Source organism: Myxocyprinus asiaticus, chromosome 16 (genome assembly GCF_019703515.2).
Source record: "Myxocyprinus asiaticus isolate MX2 ecotype Aquarium Trade chromosome 16, UBuf_Myxa_2, whole genome shotgun sequence".
NCBI classification, from domain to species: Eukaryota; Metazoa; Chordata; class Actinopteri; order Cypriniformes; family Catostomidae; genus Myxocyprinus; species Myxocyprinus asiaticus.
Window position 1 is genome coordinate 19,988,879 of NC_059359.1, and position 22,871 is coordinate 20,011,749.

The window sequence follows — 22,871 nt, forward strand, 5'->3', positions numbered from 1 at the left end:
TACATGCCCTCACATACTGGCTCTATAAGGAGTCTCTTCGTCAACAGTGGGAAAACAGAAAACCCTGGAGTGTCACAGCAATATACTCACCATACAAACTTAGAATTATGACACTATTGTGTCTACCAAGGTTAGCAAAAAGCATTTGAAAAAAAAAAAAAAAAGTATTTTGTCATTTATAAGAATTTCCATTGTACAGAGCAAAGCATAAAGAGAAATGTAATCCTCCAAATATATATGTGAACGTTTTTGTAGTCTATTAAACCTTAAAAGTGGGGGGAAAACCTTTAAAATTATATAGAATCATAAATCATAAATGCCAATTCTAACTGTTAGAGCATGGCGCTAGCAAGGCCAAGGTCATGCACTGTAAAAAAGAAAATCCTGTTAAATTTACGGTAAAAAACTGGCAGCTGTGGTTGCCAGCAATTCACTGTAAAAAAATACGGTAACCACGTTTCATGCTTTACGGGATGTAATTTTGATGCCTGTATATTTTACGGTGCATTACCGTCATTTATATTATTAAATGATAAACTTGATATTAACCTTCTGAAACTGTAAAAATCTGCTTTTTACTTTATAATGTATTGTTAATCGCGGTAATAATTACAGAAGGGCACATGATGACATAAAGTTAATCAATAAAGGCCCTTCCAGGAGCAATGACATGTAGAGACAGTGTCACTCACACAAACACTAAGCACCATCAGGGTAACACATGTGAAATTAAAATAATACAATAAACATTAACTAAACTACATCAAATATAACACAGAACACCCCAAAGTACATAACTGATATTAAAAATAAGAAGAAACATAACTATTCTCATAAAATATAATAATGTAATGGGTCACGCAGGGAATTCTGGGAACGCCTGATTATTGTTTTTTACTGTAATTTTAACAATAATTTACCATACAAAGTACATGTACTCTCTTGTTAAACATGATATAATATTTTACCATTAATTATACGGGAAAATCTGAATTTTTACATCTAAAAAATGTAATGTTTAAAAAAATAATCTGTAAAACTACACGTATTGTCTTTTTAAATATATAAAAATGTTGTACCGTATATTTTAAGGTTACTACACGTTTACCAATTAAGGGTTTTTTACTGAAGCATTTTTACAGTCTTTTACTGTTAAAATTACATTTTTTACAGTGTGGGGTCAATTCCCAGGGAACACACCAACTGATAAAATGTATACCTTAAATGCACTGTAAGTCTTTTTGTATAAAAGTATCTGCCAAATGCATAAAAGTAATAAAGCAATAAGCCACAAGGAATGTGCACTACATTGGTTTTACTGGTAAAATTGTTGTAATGCATAAGTAATGACTTATTACTTTTTATAAAATGGTGGCAACAGCACTATGAGAAAATACACCAATGTTCAATAAACAGTTCAATTTATAATAAATAATAATCAGAATGTTAAAAATCATCTGCCAAGCAATATAGTTAATTATCCTAACTGTAGGAGTTTGCAGTTTCCAAGCAACATGCTGCATTAATATAGAATGTGCGGCCACATGTGTGGGTTTATAGTCATTTTACAATGGCTTCGAATGTGGCTCGTCCAATCAGAAATTTAGAGTCTGAACTATGTGCTTTTTAACACTTAAACAGGCAAGAGTGGAAAATGATTTGCAAAAAAATCATTTCATGTCACTTTTTCATATCATTTATCATTTCAAACATATCCAAAATAATTTGTTTATATTTTGGATATTATGAGTTGTATGTCCCAGGATACGTTGCCCTATTACGGTACAAATTAAGGCCCTATTAAGGTGTGTGTGTGTGTACTATGTTTATACATAAGGATAGTAAAACCTGAGATCACCAACCTTGTGGGGCCCAGCCAGCCGTCCCCACGAGGGAAATGGCTTATTAAACATACTAAACAATGTTTTTTTGAAAATATAAAAATGCAAAAAGGTTTCTGTGAGGGTTAGGTTTAGGGGCAGGGTTAGGGGCAGGGTTAGGGGATAGAAATTATAGTTAAATCTGTACAAAATCCATAAAATGCGTGGAAGTCTATGGAGAGTCCCCACAATGATGTAAAAAAAAGTTTGAGTGTCTGTTTGTGTGTGTGCAACAAAACTGAGAAAAGTTTAGCTGGTTGAATGTATGACATGTGTAAGTGTAATATGTGTAATATTGTGGATTAACCCTTTTTCTTCCCTCAATCTAGCAACGTTTCTCAGGGGATACAAACATTTAAAAATGTGCTAAATAACAGCATGAACAACATATTACTTAATTTCCTGCTTCCGCATCTTAAGGTAATGTTCATAATTAATATTAGCAGTTTTTAATTTTAATTTTAATTTATTTTATTTTTTTTACTGAAGAAAAGTAAGATTAATACATAAATAATTATCACAAAGTCAGCATGTACTGCACCATGTTGGTTTTAGGTCTGGCTGATTTAATGATCACAGAAAATTTGAACCAAGTCATGTGAAACACATACTCAAAACAGACCCAACTATTATAAATGATAACAAGATTGGGAGAGAAACTCTTTCTCATACCCCCTATAAGAAACTAAAGAGTATGTATCTTGTAGTGCACATTGCCTGTTTAAGGGTTAAATGTAATTTAAGAATGGATAAAGAAAACCTTTACAAAGTAAGAATAAAATGTCTGAAAAAAGTCACATGAAGGGTCACTTCATCATCACACCCAACACCTAGATTGCAAAATCAATGCTAACAGAAAAAAAAAATAAAAAATAAAAATCAATGCTAACAGAAAGAAAGAGACCAGAACATTCTATGAGTAGATGTTTTCATTAAGCTATAGGATTTTACAGGTTCCCCCACTGGGGTGGAGTAAATATTTCTTTTTCTTTAAGTGCTTCATTAGAAAAAGTGTTTGAGACCACATCAGGATTCCTGCGAGCTGAGGAACTGGGAGCATGTATAATGAGCAGTATACTGCGACACAGCGTCTGTGACAAACAAATGGTTTAAATCTACTTTTAATGTGAGTCTGAGGTAATTGAATTTAAGTCAAAGTAAACAACAGTATTATGCTGCAGCAGCTGAAGTTTTTGGAAGTTGTGTCCTTGCATTTAGTGGGGTATTTGCCTTGTTTAAGGATCCTGGTTGTGCTACCTCAACAAAACACCCCACATTGACACAAGTAATATAAAAAAATATATATATTCTTCTTTGCAATAGTTTTCCCCATCTAGAATGAAGATATAACATAAAATGCAGGAAGTTTTGGGAAAGTTTCCAAACTTCATACACTGTAAATAGTGGTAACCTAAATTGTTACTCTATAAATCTATTTCTAACTGATCTAATCCTTAAAATAATTTTTGTTGGTGTAACTATAATCTATTTGGGTTGATTCAGTGATGTTAACTAATATTTTTGACTTAAATCAAACAAATCAGTAAATTTAGATGTTGCCACACAGAGCACATTTTTTACACATAGTTTTGTCAGGTAACCTTAAATTGTGCTTCATGTAGTATCATCTAAATTATTTTATTCAAGTGAAAAATATGATTTAACATGATTGAATCAATCTGAACACTTTAGGTTATACCAACATTAGTAATTTTAAGCGTTAGATCAAGCAGAAATAGAACCTTAAAGTAACAATTGCACTATTGCAATTAGTTTTGTTACCCCTTTTTCAACAATGTTAATATAAACATGTGCTTCATGTGGTAACATCTAATTTAACTGGTTGTATTCAAGTCAAAATATTACTGATATCAATCTGAATACATTAGGATACACAAGGGTAAAAATTACAGTTTACCACTTTTTACAGTGCACTGAGTCAAATATCAAATTACTATTTTATTTAAAAGCATATGGACTTTTTATATACATTTGTTGAAGATGTTTTGCCACTCATCCAAGTGGCTTTTATCAGTTCACCGGACATTTTACATTAGAACAGCCTGGAAGACTAAAAACCTTGGGTGAATTGGGTTAATTTAATAGAACTGCTCACTCTTAGAACTGAATCCTCTGTTGCAGTAATCTTCAGAAGATGCAGAATAAAACTATGAGATGATTAATGAGCTGAACAGATGGTTGTGCCCTGCACTATACTGGTTTCATGTGGACACGTTAGGATGCATTTAATGGCACAAACAAGAAGGAAAAGAGAGAGAAATATTTCTTTCATCAACATGTTGTTTGCATCTGACACCAAGGATTGGTGCCACATTAGAAATGAGTCCTATACAGCAGGATATTTTTAGGGGACGCACTCACTAATTCATTGGCTCTCACAAATGTCAAACGCTCCGTATCTGAGGAAGTAGCCTGAGCGAGTGCACTCTGATCACCCAAACCAAAGATGTTCAGGCATTTAGAAGGCCCCACAACACCACTTCAAGATTCAAATGAGGGCTTCACTAGAATGGAAAGTGAATGAAAACAGATTTAGTAATTTCTTTGGCTGGGTCAGTAAGCACTGTCCTCGTGTTTGGGATTAAGACACAAACCAAAGTGAAAATGCACACAACACTGCTAGAAATGTTCTATACAGTAAGCCATTGTGATTTATCTTTATTCATGATGATTTTTTTGTTGTATATTTGGCCTTTTGCATCTTTATTAGAGAGACAGAGAAGTATCAGGACACAATGCAGTCCAGATTCAAATCTGCATTACCTGTATGAGTACCACAACTCCAATACATTAGGATCATATGTGCTAACCGCAAGACCGCGGCTCCAAAACTTCATTCATGATGATTAAATCTATAGTCATATTAATGTTGGGAAGTCACAGCGGGTCTGATTTAGACCATTCCCAACCAATCAAGCTGAGTTATCTCACAGAACATGCTGACCTGCAATCAGGTCCAATTCATGATCCATCACTTTGCGAACATTTCCATTACTTGAGATAGATTATCTAGATTGCAATTAATCAACAAGGTAAAAGAGTATTCTTAAAGGTGCACTTAGTATTTCTTCCTCATTTAAAAATTGTTACTTCTAAAGAAATTAATTGTAATTTTGAAACATATATATAATATCATCACCACTCACATTAAAATGAAGAAACCAGTCATATCAGTAATCTTATAAAAGCTGTTTTATTCTACATGGAGAGGGTCCCCTCATGGGGGCTGCCATGTTAGAATCACATGACTAGCCAATTACTACTCGCTTATTCTCAGTAACCACCCTATTATTAGACACTTTCACTCATGGATTAAATTAATGCTGGTTGACAGTGAATTGCAAATTTCTACAATGGCATCAATAACTGAAAACTGTTGCGTTTGAATAATGCTGCATCTAAGCTGCTAAGTGTCAGTGTAAGTCCAGTGAAAGACGACATATTCAAAAAATTACTGAGTGCACCTTTAAAGGGATACCAAAAATGAAAATCCTGTCATCACTTACTCACCCTCACGTTGTTCCAAACCTGTATATTTTATTTCTTCTTTAAAACACAAAGGGATGTTAGGCAAAATGTTAGGGATTGACAGCCTCAGTCCATTTACTTACATTCTATGGAAAAGAGATACAATTAAAGTGAATGGTGACTGGGGCTGATAATGTTTGGAAGAACTTGAGGGTGAGTAAATAATGACAGGCTTTTCATATTGGGGTGAACTATTACTTTTAAGTTCAACAAGCCATGGACATATCAATAGCTTAGCTGATTCCAGTGCAAAGACCCGGCACACGTTTTGCGAAGTTGAAGTTGGGTTAAAAGTTGACGGAAAATGAATAAGCATACGCAGTTTCTCGTAACTCTGTTTCAGCTCTGATTGGAGTGAATTAGTGTTGGATTAAAAACACCTAAAGAGTCACAGAGCAGAGCTTTAATGTCTGTGTATAGGGGTCTCATACACACAGGGCACATGGCATTGATCAAATTTCCCTTTCCTGTCTCTCTCCACAACTGTTTGGGGCCACATGCTAATTTAAGGAGAAAATATTAGTCACTTTTTGGAATGGAGGGATGTGGGGGAAAGGAAAATAAGAAGAAAAGAAAAATGAGCCATCCAAAAAAAAAAAAAAAAAGAGACAGAAAGAGTTAGAAACAAAAAGGAGAGTGGGAGAAAGAGGTTGCATAACGGATTTGTACCCTATGGACCTAAATGCATAAATAGTCTCTCTCATAATAATCATCGCAGTTCCCCTGCTATTCCACAGACCATTGACAAATGTGCAAAAAGCAGATATCCCTGCATGTTCCAAATAACATACACTCTCATTCAAGCTAAGAACTGAACACACACTGAAACTTCCAAACCTGCAATGAAGTATTGTGAAGGCAGGATGGAGATTGAGAAAAATAAGCTCTTAAACATTCAACATGTCGTTCTAAATCTACTGTTCTAGAAGTCCACTTCAACAGAGATTGGGAGTTGTGTATGATTTGTAATAATAACACATAAACATGTCCCTCCAGAGAGCATCCAAAGCTGAGATCATAGCTTGGAAGATGCAAGAGTGCACACAGATTCATGGCCATTCGGAAAAATAACAGAATAAAACTGTTTGGAGAGCCAGTGTTTTCAACCCTACTGTTTCAAGAACAGATCAGCAGAGAAAGCTGGTGGCAACTGGCAACACAACAGTAGCAGGACCTTTTGGAAGAAGGCCAGCTAAAATGCTTATCTCTTAATGAGGTCATACATCTGCTACTCAAAGAGTCTTTTAAAACGTACAACACAATTTATTGTTGCAGTTCATTTGAGGTTGCACAAATACCCATTTTTAAAATTCATACATTTTTACTAACTTACCACTTAAAGGTGAAGTGTGTAATTATTTCAACGTTAAAATAATTTCTCCTGTCCCAACTTAATACGTAGTGACAACTATAAGTAAGCCATTTGTGGGTTGATTTCCTCAAAAAGTGTAAAAAAAAACAAAACAAAAAAACAAAGTGGCTCTATGGTGCTATCAAAATATTGCTCTCTTTGTTTGAACGGCTCGACCTCACCGCTTAACCACCATAGTATGATGCATCATTGGAAAAATTAGCTAGCTAGTGACAACTGTTTTCCAAAACCTTAGTAACTATGTCGCACATCCATTGTTCGCCGACAGAAGCCATTCGTGTTAAAGCACTTTCTCTTAACAGCCTTTTATCCCTTAAATGGCTGCATTTGCTTCTACGGGGCGTTTCAGAACACTGCTTTCTGCAAAAAAAGTTGCAAGTCTGTTTTTTTAAGTGCATGTAAACAAGGTCAAAGTTTTGATAGAATGAAAGATATACAGTATATGGATAAAGATATAGAAGCCTCAGTGAAGTCAAATGATGTCCACACAGCAAACTAGCAAGGGACTATGCTTCAAATCACAGGTAGATAGCTGTAGTTCCAGCCATACAACTTTGCGATACAGTTTGCGAATGTTCGTTGAACTATGATTTCGGGAAACACCAAATCGTTGAACTATGTTGGTAATGATTAAACTTGCGACCATAGTTGGCTAACAGTGCTTTTCGGAAACACACCCCTGACCGAAATAACAACATTGGTTTGAAAATGGCATGAGCATGGGTTGGGACTATATATTTGCTGACCATTAGAAGACAGGGGGAGTGTTCTTAAACCTATTTGAAAACTGTCATTATTTTTGCAATTTTGTTTGGTGCCATGGTGCAGACATTACATACTTTTTCATGTTTGTTTGTCTGAGCTACAATTAACATGAATCTCAACAGTCAGAAGCAGACTAAAGTAACCACTCAGGTCTAAACATCATTATTTCAATAATCTCAGTTTATCCACATTCGTCTGTCCTTCATCCTCAGCAAAAACAACATAAAGCATCTCAGCCGACTGAGACTGAGCAATTGAAAATTGACTGTAATTTATCATAAATATTGTCTGCAGCTGACCTGCTACTGGCAATACAGATGTGTTATTTGCCACACCGTTATTTACCTTGCCAAAAAGAGACAGACTGACTGAAAAAAGAGGAGGGAGGGGAGATGAGGCAAAGGAATAATACAGAGCTGACTGTCATTTGACCAAAACCCCAGCCCTGGCTCAGACACACTAACTCCAGTTAAACCAGTAAAAACCATTTACGGTAAACTAGGATAAAAGCCCCATAATGTAAAACAGCTGGGACTGAATTTCAAAACACATACTCAACCTCCACACCACAGAGTGTTTAGCTGGCTGTGGTCTGGGTTTAGAGTAGTGCCATATAGTGTTTATCTATGTGTGTGTTTAATGTGTTTGTGTGTTGGGGGTGGGGGCTGAACCCCTCATCAATAAACCAGGGGTTAGTGAGTCATGGCAATATTGTACTCCACCCATTTTTCCATGTTTAATACTCTAGTTTAATCTCAAAGGCTGTGGCAATGTGTATTTCTATGGTAAAATCTTTGGTTTGGCAAACCCATTGGCTTAGTCTGAGTGTTTTGAATCACAAGTTCATACAGCAGAGTTATTGTTTATGTATATCCCCAAGAAATATAATTCACATGCCAGATGCTTCACATTCTGAGCCTTTTGGCTGTTTTTATGCAGCTTGGTGCACTTTTGTTTACTTACATTACCTATCCCATAAAAAACCATTACAGCCACACAAGAACAGTCCAGTTTGGAGGAATTGTGAGAAAGCGTCATATTGGGGGCAGCTCTAAACCACCAGAATATCCACTTACAAGCCATAATTATACTAAAATAAAACAAATAATCTGGCAGCTAGAGGCTGTTCTGATGTATCCCAAGTGACAATGGATAATGAGGGAGTGCAAGAAAGTGTTTTGAATGTGAGCTTTTAAATCCTGGAGGGCTGCAATATGATGATGAGTCAGATGAAACAAAAGACGCATCTGCACTTTTGATTTATAAGAATACCTGGAAAGATGAAATCTGACTTTTTGCTGATGCTAATTCCTTCACAAGATGCTCTCTCTTTCTCTAAATACCATTGATTTTCTTCTGCTGTTAGATTATGGCCTAAATGTTACACAATTTATTCCTTTTTACAAGCATCGCATTTGTTTTTACATTTTGTTTATTTATTTTTTTCTTTAATACAAACTACAAATTGTTACAGAATTAAGAGAGTGGAAATCAAGAGTAAAAAATAAACAAGCATAATAAGTGTCCACATACATATGAACATATAATCACAATAAAATATCCATATACATATATATAAACATCCACATAAACAAAAACTAAAAAACACACACACACACACCAAAAAAACCCAAAAAACTTTTATCCAGAGCCTGTCTCCTTAAAGTAATCTAAAAATGGGCTCCAAGATTTTATAAAAAGATCGGGTTTCTTTCTGACACCAAATTTAATCTTCTTGAGTTTGAGGGCAAAAAGTAGGTCAAAAACCCACTGACGGTAGGTTGGCGGAGATGGCAGCTTCCAATTAATTAGTATAAGTCATCTAGCCAACAATGTGCAAAGTGCAACATTATCAGTCTCTAAGGTAGTCAGTTTAACATTTTCTGGAAGAACCCCAAATAATGCTGTCAAACGGTTAGGGTCTGTTACTGTGGTAAACATTTCTGAGAAACAACTAAAAATTCTCCCCCAAAATCTTAATAACTTAGGACAGGACCAAAACGAATGAAACAGAGAGGCTGGTTCCACAACACAGCATGGACAGGTAGGGTCCAAATCAGGAAATATCTTGTGGAGTTGCACCTTAGACCAATGAATACGATTAACTATCTTAAATTGAATTAGCCTATGCCTAGCGCTAACTGAAGAAGAATGTATCCATTTTAAGCAGTATCCCAAGTTTCATTTTCTAACATAATACACAAGTCATCCTCCCAGAGAGATTTTAATAACCTATTAGATGGGTTTTGTTTGTTATTAATTATACTATAAATCCTTGAAATGGAACCTCTTATACAATTATGCTGATTTAAAATACACTCCAGGACACCACTAGGAGGGGTGGAGGGGAACTGCGGGAAATGTTTATGGGCAAAGCTCCGAGCTTGAAAATACCGGAATAATAAATTTTTCTTTAAGTTGGTCAAACAAAGCAAAATTATTATATATAAATAATTGATCAATCGTAATTAGACCTTGTGACTTCCAAATATTGAAAGCCCCATCAAAAATCGAAGGTGGAAAGGAAACATTACTGGCAATGGGTGCAGCTGAAGAAAGACACTTAAGCCCTAAAGCTCTGCGTAACTGAGTCCAAATCCTCAGAGAATGTTTAACAATTGGATTCTTAATCAAATTACTATGTGTAGGAGGGACAGGAGAACAGAGCAAAGATGTTAACGTGACTGGGGAACAACATACAGCCTCTATTTGCACCCAAAGATGTTTACACGACTGCAAATCATGTTGTACCCAATACAATACCTTTCTGAAGTTGGCTGCCCAGTAGTAAGTTTGAAAATTAGGTAAAGCCAAACCTCCCACCTCCTTTGGCTTAACAAGATGTTTTATACTTATTCGCCTTGGCTTGTTATTCCAAATAAATGAAGAAAGAGTTTTTTCTAGACAGGAGAAAAATGACTTAGGAATAAATATGGGTAAACACTGAAATAAATATAAAAATTTGGGAAGAATGTTCATTTTAACTGTATTTACCCTTCCTATCAGCGAGAGAGGAAGGGGTTTCCATGACAAAAACAAAGATTTTGTGAGATCAAGTAAAGGGCTAAAATTGGCTTTAAATAAGTCAGCATGTCTACGTGTCACTTGGACACCCAGGTACCTAAACTGGTTATTAACAACTCTGAATTGGAAATTTTAATATGAGATACTTAATGCAGCAGAATTCACTGGAAACAATTCGCTCTTAGAAAAATTAAACTTATAACCCGAAAAAGTACTAAATGAGTCCAATATTAAAAGTACTCGACAAATTGAGACTAGGGGATTGGATATAAATAAAATAAGATCATCAGCATATAAAGAAACTTACTGTTCTTGGCCAGCACGGAAAATACCCTGCACCTCTGAGTCAGCACGTAGTGCAATTGCCAGGGGTTCAATAGCAATAACAAATAAAAGCAGGGAAAGGGGGCATCCCTGCCTTGTGCCCTGATATAATGAGAAAGTGTCTGAAATAATATTGTTTGAGCGTACAGATGCTGTGGGAGTAGCATAAAGGAGCTTTATCGAAGAGATGAATTTTAGACCAAATCCAAACCTCTCCAAAAAATGTATATGATAGTTCCACTCGATGCAGTCAAATGCTTTCTCAGCGTCTAGTGAGACCACAACTTCAGCGTTAATAGAATGAGGTGAATACAAAACATTAAAAAGACACCTAATATTAAAAAAAGAGTGTCTATCTCTAACAAAACCAGTTTGATCAGGTGAAATTACTCTATGCAAGGTTTTTTAAAATCGAATAGATAATATTTTAGCTAGTATCTTGTAGTCACAATTTAAAAGCGATATGGGACGATAAGAACTGCATTCGGGGGGGGGGGGGTTATCTTTCTTGAGAATTAATGAGATAGTAGCTTGATAAAAGGTTGGGGGTAATTTTGAATTTTGGAGGCTCTCTAAAAAAAACAAAAGCAATACTGGGCATAATAATTTAGAAAATGCTTTATAAAAATCGGATGGGAAACCGTCAGGACCTGGGGCCTTGCCTGTTTTCAAGGAAGCAATCGCGTCAGCTATTTCTTCAGTTTGTATATCCTCATCCAAGAAATTACGCAGAGTCTTCACTACAGTGGGGAAATCTAATTTATCTAAAAAAGTATTCATTAAAAATGCATCTTGGGTGGATTCAGAGGTGTACAAATTTGCATAGTATTGTTTAAATTGAGAGTTTATTTCTTTATAGTCAGTAGTAATAATTCCTAAAGATAAACTAAGTTGGGGTATCAAACATGACGTCTGCGATTTGCGAATATGATAAGCTAAAAATTTACCCGTTTTATCACCAAACTCGTAGACCTTATGTTGACCACGTAAAAACAAATTCTCGGCCTCAGCGGTCAATAAAAGATAATATTTTGTCTGCAAAATCTGACATTCTTTATAGAGGTTGGGAGACGGATTCAGTGAGTACTGAACATCAATAGCTGTTATAGAACTAGATAATTCATCTAGTTTCCTCTTTCGCTCTTTATATTTATAAGACGAATATGAAATTTATTAAGCTGCGCAGATAACATTTTAAAGTCTCCCAAATGGTAGAATAAGCCATACCTTGAGTACTATTAATTTCAAGAAAAGAAGATATATTTGAAGAGATAGATTTTACAAATTTTTTGTCACTTATAAGAGCAGAGTTGAAGGACCACTGATGCTGCTTTGGAGGTGCTTTTGGAAAGCTAAGTTCAAGAACAACTGGTGCGTGATCCGATACTACTATGCTTTCATATGAGCAATCCTGAAGATAAGGAAGAAGTTTGTTATCTAGAAAAAAGAATCAATTCAGTAGGACTGATGTACGTGAGAAAAAAATGAATATTTCCTTGTTGAGGGGTTTAAAAAAACGAAATGCATCACAAATACCATAGTTATGCAGGAAAGATCGAATAATCGCTGCACATTTTGAAAGAGATACAGCTTTTTTTGAGGACCTATCAAGTCGTGGACATATCACACAATTAAAATCTCTACCCAGAATTAATGAATGAGAATGAAGGTCGGGTATACATGACAAAAAAGAGGTAATAAAGGCAACATCATCGTAATTAGGAGCATAGACATTAGCAAGAATTAGAGGGGTTGAAAACAAAGTTCCTGTTACAATTACATATCTGCCCTTATGATCTGCAATAACTTGTAATACCACAAACGGAGTAGATTTATGTACTAAAATGCCACAACCCCTAGACTTGAACTGAAAATGTGAATGATAAACTTGCCCCACTCAGTCTTTTTTCAATCTAAATTGGTCAGAAGAACAGAGATGAGTTTCTTGAAGAAACACAAAATTGGCTTTCAGTTTTTTAAGATGGATCAGAACCTTACTACGCTTAACTGGATTATTCAGACCTTTACAGTTCCAGCTAACCCATCTCACCAACCCATCTTCATTAGCCCTACCACCCATCATTTAAAGAAAAAGAAGAAAAAGAAAAAAGAAACCCAAGTAGTTATACAAGGAACAATAAATACAAAAAAGCATGTAAAAAATAAAAAAGAGCAATGGCCCAATCTTGTGCTCTTGAGATAAACAAAAAAATAAGAACATATTAACACACTTCAAGAACCCTAGCGCGAAGACCCGCCCCCCGCCCTCACTGCCACCCCCCACCTCGCGCTCTTGACCTAAGCTAACACTCCCCCAACTAGAGTGTACGCTACCCTGAGGAAAAACCCCAATGTGCGTGCAAAATATTGTGTTTCTTACCTCGGACGCATCTCCGCAAACAAATAACAAATACAGCGAATGCAATCTAATACAAATAAACAAATATTAATATTAAACAATTATAATTTTTTTTGTATTTATTTTATTTATCTAAACATATTAAACCACTCAGTTAATAAAAGTGCTTTCAATAGTCTCTGGAAGAGTGAGAATGAGACATTAAGTTTCAGTAATTTGTGCCTATTCAAGCAGGTAGTAGGTGTTGTTTCACAAAAGTCATTGCCGTGGCCGGAGTATCAAATTTGTGTTCAGTGCCATTCTTTGTGATTCTGAAGCCGGTGAGACCCTTTAGACCCTACTTAACATCTGGCATGGACCTCAGTAAACATTTCACCTCATAGTAAGTGGCCCGCTTCTTGGCAATCTCAGGCGGAAAGTCTGGGAAGACAAACACAGTTTTGTCTCTGAACTTAAGCTGCCCACCCCGGCTCGATTTTCGCCAAATATCCTCCTTAACATCGTAGCGATGAAAACAAATAGGCTTCGGTGCAAGTGTGCGATGAGAGCAAGCAAGGAGTGGAGGTTCAGGCAGATCAAATATTTCTGCTAAAGCATCTGCCACAAACCTCCAAACCTTCCAGAACTCCCACCAGGCGAAGATTAGATCTGTGGGAATGACACTCTAAATCGATGCACTTAGCTTGCAGTGAAGCGATCTCTTTCTGAAGAGAATCAACCGTAGGCTCGAGCGAGTGAAGACTGGTCGTCCATTCTGAGGTAGCGGTCTCTAGGCTAGTTAAGCGCTCACTGGGTTTTGAGATCTGGGTTGCAGAACTGGGTTTTGAGATCTTCTTTCAAAGTTGAAAATGTGTTGTGCATTTCTTCTCGTACCAGAGATATTTCACCTCGAATTTCTGTGGCGTGCGCGTCAAATTTTGCATGAATTCCACTTTCAAGCCTGCCGATGGCAGCCATAATCGCAACACCCTCAGGCGAGGAAAGTTCGTCACACTTAGCGTTTCCAGAGATGAGCCACCGGCAACAGCCAAATCGGCCTTCTTTTGTCGTTGGGCTTTTGAAGACATCGTTGGAACTTGAATAAGAATTACAATAATTGCTAGAAGTGTCCAACAAATACACGAGGAGTAAAAAGAACGCTGTATCAAGTGTTAAAACAAAATTTAAAAGCCGATTTGCGGAGCTCCCGTCTTATGCGACCTCACATGGCGGATGCTAAACCGGAAGTCCATTTGTTTTTACTTTTAACTAAAAGACAAAACAGAACTTGGTGGAGAGTGGCCATTCACAGCACAGGTGGATTTGTATTATTATGGAAATTATTATTTCAAAATCTGAAATTATACTGTGAGAAGGAGGAGGGTGGGGCATGGCCGTGACTACGCACACCCGGCCCCCAATTGGCCTAATTAGCCGAGGAAAGGGATAAATGCAACCAGATGTGGCAGTTTGGAAGAGAGAGAGCCACATGCAGATGCTGTGTGTGCATTTGTGTCTTTTTAAGTTTACATTAAATATTACTTCGACTGTTCAGCTGGTTCCTGCCTCCTCCTTGCCCATCCTTTATACTGTTACAGATACAATCATTATAAAATCTGCTCTGCATATCGATTATTGAAAACTTAAAGCTAACACTTTTCAATAAGGTTCCATTTGTTAACAAAAGTTAACATGAACTTACAATGAACAATACTTTTACAGTGCTTATTCATCTTGGTTAATGTTAATTTCAATTTATAGTTATACATTTTAAAATCAAACATTAGTTAATGCACTATGAACTAACAAGTATTAACAATGTATATTTGTATATTTATTTACTAACATTAACAAAGATGAATAAATGCTGTAAAAAATATATTGGTTATTGTTAGTTCATGATATATAATGCGTTTACTAATGCTAACGAATGGAACCTTAATGTAGAGTGTTATCAACTTGAACATACGTAAACATCATCAGTATTATCATGGTGATAAAATAACAAAACTGCTCAATCTCTTATTAAAATTCTCAGCCATGCAGCTGATCTCTGAAATTTAGATTCTTAGAAAACTGACGGTGTCTAAGCTTGTTGGGTAGGGCAATGGAACACTTATCGAGCATAGCTTATGCAATAGCTCTATGGCAACTCTGCAGCTTGGAACTGTCCTCCAAAAAGAGAAAAACAGGATATGTAGGCCCTTCCTCCTTTATTGCTCTCTCTTAACTTTCTCGTCTCTCAGGGTTCAGACAGCACTCTTCCACACTTGCACGTGTCACAGCGAGCGAGCTCACCAGTCACCACTCCACACACATCAAAGAGTTAGATTCCAGAAAACCATCAGTGGCCACACCTTTGCTTCCTCTTTATGTATCTCTCAGGTAAATATGAACGTGTGTGTTTGGGTTGATGATCTGCAATTGATTCTAGTCCTGAGGTTTCTACCCAACCGGGTTATGTCATACCTGCCAAATTTGCATGACTTCACACAGGGGTGGGTGTTATGACCAAAATCTTATATCATCGTATGAGTAATTTTATATGACGGTAAGACTATATCACAGTATAGTTATTTTTGCTGGAAATATAATGAAAAATGTGGTAATGCCTATTATTGGATAATCCAGTTAATGCAATACTTTACAAATAAATGGTACTTCATCTCATTTGATAATTGTCCCTTTTTTATTTGGAACTTTATTTGGATGGACACACACCAAAACAGAAAATTATTAATAAGTCTGGCATCAAAGGAAAAGGGCATTATATTGTGTATCACACACACACACACACACACACACACACACTCACACACACACAAACATACACACAAAACAGTAAAACTAATATTATACAACAAAAAGTTCTGAATCTATATTCTGATTGGATAAGCCACAACTGAAACCGTTGTAAAATAGTCTACAGTATATAAGCACACCTGTGACCACAATTTAACTGAATTCTATATTAATTAAATCTATATTAAAGAGACCCTATTATGCTTTTTGGGATTTTACATTTCCTTTGGTGTGTAACATAGCTCTTTGTGCATGTAAAAGGTCTGCAAAGTTACAAAGCACAAAGTCCATGCAAAAGGGGGTTATTCTCTCCCACAAACAACACTGCTCAAGAACTACAAGAAACGGGCTGTTTGTAGTCCAGCCATTTCTTCCGTAAAGTATCTACGTCACTATGTAACACATTTGCATAATGCAATATGCATTATGGGGCTACTTTGGCCCACCCTCAAACAAACGTAGTTATAGCTGAGGCCAGGATGAGTTGGGTTTGTGTTGTTGCCATGTCAAGAAGATGCTGTTTTCTTCACTGCAAAAGCAAAACCTCTTTGTTTGGACTTCCAAAGGCAGATGAATTGAAGAATCAGAGGTTAAAATTTATTTTTACCACTATTCCTCAACAGTACAACCACAACCAATGCCGGATTTTCAAGTCGGTTACTCCTGAAAGATGGTGCAGTTCTCACATTGTTGGGACAATCTGGAGCTTCAGGATCACAACCTGTATGTATGCTTGATTATTTGTAGATTTATCTGCTACCAAGAGTTCAAATGCGGAGTTTTGTGTTGTAGCTACGGTGTACACCCAGTGCACAGCTGTAGGCCTCAGCTAACCTGCTAGCTAATATTATTGTGTTGAAATACTTTTGCTAATCAGCCGCGGGTCCACTTTCACCTACAATTGTATAGAATTAAGCAGATTGTTTGTCTTCTTACTATCATGAATAGTGATCAAGTGTGGAGATGGATTTATTTTTACAAACGGTCATTTTACATCTGCAATCCATGGTAGGGCTCGGCTAACTTGCTATGTAATGTTATTGTTTTGGTAAGGGTTTACTATTCAGCTGTGGGCCGGCTTTTACCTAAAACTGTGTAACAAATGGTCGATCTCAAGAGTCTTATATAATTATGTAATTACAAGCTGTAATATTACAGCTGCTATTCACGGTAGTCCACGGCTAACTTGCTCACTAACCGGGAGTAAGCCTCTGTTCTCCATTCATATCTCAGGCGAAAAAAGTTCGGCTACACCTATTACAGCAAAAGATGACTAACTTAGATGCACTACATGTCTTTAACTTGAAGCTTTGTTAGGTTTACAGCAATCAACAGTGTACTTGTAAGAAAGCTACCAAATTAAAACTTACCACTGTGAAACATCCTGCTCAAGTCGTGCTTGCGAAGGTGGTTCGGCTCGATCAGCTTGTTCTTCCAAACTTTCATTATTTCATTCTTTATCGGACTCAGGCTAGAGCTGGTACGGCAAAAACCAACGGCACTGTTACCATAGTTACAATAGTGTTTATAGATGCTCAGGAAGACTCGGGAGCTGAAACTCGGTTATGGTAAGGGGCGTTACATTTCCGATACACGCTCTACGTGGTTGACCAATCAAAACAGACTAGGCCAGCTGACCAATCAGAGCAGACTGGTCTTTTCGGAAAGGGGGGCTTTAAAGAGACAGGAGGTAAATCAGAGCGTTTCGATCAGAGTATTTAAAGCGGGGTTAAGAAATGTTCATTATGAGAAAAATATTTTAATGTCTTTTTTGAACATTAAAACATGTAAACCTATTCTAGTAGACCCCCAAAATAAAACTATGAACCTGTAAATTAGCATAATATGGGCTCTTTAAGTTGTGCTCAGAAACTAAACAATTATACTCCACTTCCCGTTAATAACAAGTTCTTCATATTTCCATGTTTCTGTGCTGCTCTCACATGTAAATTACATAAAATACAAATTGTAGATAACGCCCAGCCTTTAACCTCACAGATGGAAAAAGCTACAGATAATACGATAAGACTGCTGCCATGGCAATAGTTCTGTTCTAGTCACGAATGTTTTTAAGAGTAATTACTTAAACCAGAATAACAGTCACCAATGAACAGAAACCGTTTCTCATCAGGGTGTTTTGTGGTAAAAGACCTTTTACAGCAGCACAGTCAGTGAGACCAAAATGGATAGGTGAAGCTTTTGTTTTTTGGCCTTGTCTGTTGTTATATTTCAGTCTCAGAGTGTTTTAAGTGGTGTTAAAAGTTTTCTGCCATTTAAAGGCATGGAAACGAGAACTCCTCAGGCCTTGTGGGGGACCTCACAATTTGACAGCCGGTTCCTCCTACACTGTAAAAAATGTCTGTAATTTTAACAGTAAAAGACTGTAAAAATGCTACAGAAATAAAACTTTAATTGATTAACAAATATTAACTGTAAAATATACAGTAAAAAATGTTATATATTTTAAAAGACAATACAGTAATTTTTACAGTAAAATGTTGTAAAAATTACAGTAAAAATCAATAATCGGGCGTTCCCACAATTCCCTGCATGACCCATAATTTTTCATGATATTTTATAGGAATAGTTATGTTTCTTCTTATTTTTAATATCAGTTATGTGCATTGGGGAGTTTTGTTTTATATTTAATGTAGTTTAGTTAATGTTTACTGCATTATTTTAATTACCCTGATGGTGTTTAGTGTTGGTGTGAGTGACACTGAGCACTGTCTCTACATATTTATTGGTCATTGCTCCTGGAAGAGCCACTATTGGTGAACATCATGTGCTCTTCTGTCATTTTTACGGTGATTAACAATACATTATAAAGTAGAAAGCAGATTTTTATAGTTTCAGAAGGCTAATATCAAGTTCATGACATTTTTTACTGTAAATTTAACAGAATTTGTTGTTTACAGTGCCAGCGTGGTCATGTAAATTACAACCGTTTTAAACTGTAAAATGTACAGGCTGTTCTTTAAAGTTGTTTACATTTGTACTGTATTTTTTACATAATTATTCTGGCAACCACAGCTGTATCTTTTTTTTTTTTTTTAAACAACAGGATTGTTTTTTACAGTGTAGGCATTGTAGACCAAATAACCACAGACTACATGACTGTGGCTTCACTGGTCCTGAGACACGTGGAGGCCAAACAAACAAAACACGTCTTTACCAATACTGGGTTTTTACACACACGGTTATATTTTATCCACATATAGGTAACAGATTCAAATTATATTCACATATAAGCATACATACTCATGTTTACAAACACAATGGTGTGTGCTGCCATGTTAAACTAAACCCTCTGAGGTGAAGAAATTAAAGAGATGGGCACTGCTGAGGTTTGAGCTCTTGAAAAGACATGACCAAGCACCACCATAATTACATAGGTCATAATTTATATGGCCCAGAACATGGAGAGGCAAAAACCAAAGCAAAAAATATAAATAAATTAAAAAAATACAACTTACTGTAACGTATTTAATGCCGGAATGATCATACCTGTACGTTATACCATATTTTTTAACTACAACTTTTTTAAAGTGCAAGTTTGTTGACAAATAAAAATAAAAATCACAAGGCAACTTTTGTAAGGCAGATATGTATTCAATTCAGCCAAGCTATGCTTTCAAAGAGAACATTGGTCTGTTTGTTCATTCTTTCTCACATTTGTTCATTCTTTATTTTGAAAGTCATGGCTGCATTATACAATAATTTGCTTATTCTGGAAAACAGTTTTCATTGCATGTATATTGCATGATTATAATAATTAAAAAAAAAAGCACTTTCAATGAAAAGGTGCATGAATCAAACATCCATCTCTTTTACTCAAAAGTATGGCATTCAGAGTTTTTACTCTGGGGGTGAATGTTTTTCCAAACAGGAATTTTACAATAATTCCACTGGAATGTTGATTAACACAGCAGTATGACTCTTCACATTCTTATCTAACCGGAAAAGTGTCCTAGCTTACTAATTCCTCAAACTCGCTACTTCCTCTACCGATCCTCTTCCTCTCTGCTTCCGCTGTCCACCTACAATAAGACAGATGCACTTTGGACCAATAAGACTATGAGGCAGCTCTGCTCTAAGTGAGTCATTTGACCTGTTCATGCTGTAGAATCATTGACCCTGACCTACTTTGCTTTGAACTCATGATTAATTGACATCCATTGTATTGTATTGGTAAAACGGTTATTTGTTAAGTCAAATTATGTTTAAACTAATACCTATAGTTGCAGGCCTGGTGATACATGTACATTCCTGCTTTGGTAGTGTTTCTATCAGTACTGTAAACAGTACATTAGTTCCAAAAACGATTTGGTAATTTAAGTCAGGCTTAAAAATGTAAACTGCAAATTGTATTAGATATCAAAATATCAAACCAAGTGGTATCTACAAAGAAATTATTCTAGAGCTTTTCTCCCTTACTTTTAACATGTTCCACTAAGTTTGACAACCAGAACGAGTCCAAATACATTTTTGTCTTAAACAGTGTATTCATCTTTTAAAACCTAAAAACCCTCTTTTTGTTAAATGTTCTACTTGAAAAGTGTGCTTTTCTTTGACAAATGCCACATGGTTTTATTTTTTGTTATCTAATGCAAATCATTCGAAAATTCAGACATTCATACAGCTTAAAGTGTCCAAATACTTTTTGGGGCTTCTGTAAATGTAATGTGAATGTGATCTGCTTCCATATCTGCACTTATATGGTGTGCATGAAATGCACAAGACGTTAGTTTTTTTTACATAAATTATAACTACTATGTGTATTCTTCTAAATGTTGTAATTTTAAGCATACATTGTACAGTGTTTATGTCATGAGCTTCGGATTATTTTACTGTAAATTTTATTTGACAACTTAATGAATTCTGAACCCTATTAAAAATGTATAATCCATTCGTTACAACTCTCTGACTCAAGCGTTTATCATTTAGAGATCATTAAAAAAACATTAAAGATTCTGAATTATCCTTTTCCAATAATCTCTCATTTCAAATAATGACAATATTTAGTTTAGAATAAAACAACTCTTGCAGAATGTTGATAAAAAATATATTTTTTGTTAAATCTTCATCAGAAGTGTTCTTGGATAAACTCCAAGGAGCTGTTAATTTTAGCATTGCACTATCTGAGCAATTCTCATTTTAAACAATCAGGGCATGAGAAAGTCCTATAAACGAGATTACAGAAGATGATCGAAGAACTGCATTTGTTTGTTAAACTGCATTTGAGTGACATTGCGCGGATGTTTTTTAGTTTTTGTTTTTTCCCAATGGGAAAGAAGAGGTTACCCTCTTAATTTCAGTGACACCGTCAAACATGACACCATTACCATTCTTTTAACATTAGTTTTTCTAATATATACAACATAAACAAACATTCTTCAGAGGAAAGGCTTCTACTGTTCAATTTCAAGGATGAAAGGAAAACTGGATAATCTAAAAATCTTGGATCTTAAACTGTTGCTGATTGCTCTTGAGATTGTGACCCAGTTAAATTAATTGCTCACATGAATTTCTGTCGCTAGCTTAGGTCAAAAGACTGATGGGGAGAAGAGTTCGTTTTTAAGGAATAGTTCACCAAAAAATAAAAACCTTTAATAATTTTTTTTTCCTTACAGTGAAAGTGAATAGTGTGGTGATTTAAAATGCCAAGCTCAAAATATAAAAATCATCATAAAAATATCATAAAAGTAATCCATATGAGTTTTGCACTATATTCCAAGTCCTCTGAAGCTACACAACCAAATTTGAGTCATTATTCAGAGAACATTGCCCTCTGTTGGAGCTCAAGAGCAGTTTTCAAATCAAGTACTGGTCTTAAAATCCGTGAGAACCAGTGGCATTTGGCAACAATGATGTTGCAGCATCATTTACGTAGTCCATTTCAGAGTTTAGGCAGAAAGGAAGATTATCCACGAATAATGACTTTCACTTTTCATTATATGGAAACAGCTGCTTGGACATTCTGCCTAACATCTCCTTTTGTGTTTCATGGAAAGACTGAAAAGACATGAGTGTAAGTAAATGATGACAAAATGTTAGCTGTAAAATGGAAGAAGCTATCTGTGTGTTTGTGTATTTGAGAGGCCGCCAACATGTCAATCACAATTTTATGAATGATTGGCCAGTAGCTGAGATTACAGGACAAATATGAGCTGCGTTTCCTCTGTCAAAGTAAAACAAAGCACGCAGTATGTCATCCACAGAGGGGAAATGCTGAACAAATGTACTTGTCTGTGTTCACATATGCGCATGATCATCATGAGCTCATAATGGCATAAACATCCTGCACATGCTCATATGTATACCTATACACTTATACACACACAACTCTCTTAAAATGGGGGGTCTCTAGTGTGATTACCCCTCCAGTCCTGGCTAAATTGATAGCAGATTTCCATGAGCATAGAGCTTGCACGTGCGTGCGCGTGCATGTGTGTGTGTGTGTGTGTGTGTGTGTGTGTGTGTGTGTGTGTGTGTGCGTGTGTGTGTGTGTGAGGCCCTCCGGAGTCTGGGCGTGCAGTCAGAACACATGTGAGAGAGAAAGGAGAAAAAGAAAGAGAAATAGAGTGCCGTGGTCCCAATAGGACCCAAAGGAACATCCCTCCAGGCTGGAGACCCAAAATCACAGCTGTAAAGTCAGCTGAGCAACCTCCCAGTGTGGGACAAATTTATGTCAGTTCCAGCAACGTAATAACAGTGGAATTCTAAAATAATATCTGAGTCAGAATAACTGAAATATCAGATTTGATTAGGGATGCGCCATATTGAAATTTTGGCTCTAATCTTGAATCTTAAATGC

At 36.1% G+C, this 22,871-nt stretch overlaps 1 protein-coding gene across 3 annotated transcripts in view; it reads right to left on the bottom strand.

Moving 5' to 3' along the window:
- The window catches only part of pear1 (platelet endothelial aggregation receptor 1), a 73,612-nt gene that overhangs the window by 36,582 nt on the left and 14,159 nt on the right, over nucleotides 1-22,871 (bottom strand). The gene's annotated exons all lie outside the window — the stretch shown is intronic.